At 38.5% G+C, this 1308-nt stretch overlaps 1 long non-coding RNA gene across 1 annotated transcript in view; it reads left to right on the forward strand.

Annotated features, from left to right (window-relative positions):
- The window catches only part of LOC103608047, a 9412-nt gene that overhangs the window by 2604 nt on the left and 5500 nt on the right, over window positions 1–1308 (forward strand). The window contains exon 2 of the long non-coding RNA XR_552012.1: window positions 1153–1255. This is a non-coding gene — a long non-coding RNA (uncharacterized LOC103608047). The remainder of the gene's footprint in view (window positions 1–1152; window positions 1256–1308) is intronic.

The raw sequence follows: 1308 nt of genomic DNA on the forward strand, positions 1-1308 counted from the left end.
TGACAAAATAATATGGGAATTGGGACTTACAGTTTAGTGGGGGAGACAGACATTAATCAAGTAACCACAGACATGTGACACTTACCCAGGAGGGCATATGGTGTCCTGAGAGTTTATGATAGTGGGTATTTGGCTTGGTTTGGAGTCAGGGCAGACCCCTTGAGGAAAATACAGTGGAGCTTAGACCTGAGGGATGAGTAGCAGCTAATTTGGAGCACGGCATTCATAAAGAGGAGGTCCTGCAGTGGGGTCCTTTTGAAGAAGGAGAAGACAGTCTAACTGGTCCACGGCACATTCCCTTCCCCTATGCACTGGAATCCCAGTCCAGGGAAGAATACAGTTATGTGTGTGGTCTGTGTAAGGTCACAACAAGGAAGAAAGTTCTTCTAAAATGTAGTAAGGTGGTTTGGGCTGTTTGAATTTATGTGGGTGCGGGGAGTATTTCTCATCTATTTGTAGATATATCCAGTACTTGGTGTCTACTGCAGACGTACAGCTAAGTGACCTTTTACAATGGCAAAAGAATTCAAAAGAAAGGTTAACAGCACCCCCCGTGCCTGTATTAAACCATGCCATGTAGTTGAATTGTTCAACTTGACTTATTAAATACTAGAATATGCTAGATTTATAGGATGACACTTATAGATGAGTGTTGATTACCCTAAAACATGGGAATAGTGAATTACTTTACTTCCTTGCTGAAAAGTCATTAGCTTTGCTTTAATTCCCAACCTTTTCAAGTAAGGAAATCCCTTTAAAATGGAGGGGGGAAAAAAAAAAGAAAAAGTATCTACCTATACACATATATAATGGACCCCACATATATAAGGGTACTTCAAAAATTTTGTGGAAAAATAGAATTAAAAGATAGCACGAATCTTTCCGTCATTTTTTTGAAGACCCATAAAGGGGATGGATACATTGACCTTTTACACACAAAATGGGATACATAGAACTTTTACATGCAGAACTGCACATCTGGCATCATAAATGGGATACACAGAACTTTTACATGGAAAACTACACATTTGGTGTCATTGACACCACATAAATGGGATACACAGACATTTTACACACAAAACTACGTATCTAGTGTCATTGATCTTTATTACATTCTGGGTAATGCAATTGCTGGATTTGTTTTTGTTATAGAAAGATTCTACATCTGAATTAAATTATATCCTCCAAAGACCAAGCTACCCTCTGAAGAAATACCCACTGCATGAACAGAGATATTTTTAAGCCGATGTCTTATGTAAGTAAGCAGCAAGTGCTCTTCTTATCTTGACTTGCTGTAAGAATTTTTGT

The sequence above is a fragment of the Galeopterus variegatus genome, unplaced genomic scaffold (genome assembly GCF_000696425.1).
Source record: "Galeopterus variegatus unplaced genomic scaffold, G_variegatus-3.0.2 Scaffold7964, whole genome shotgun sequence".
Taxonomy (NCBI): Eukaryota; Metazoa; Chordata; class Mammalia; order Dermoptera; family Cynocephalidae; genus Galeopterus; species Galeopterus variegatus.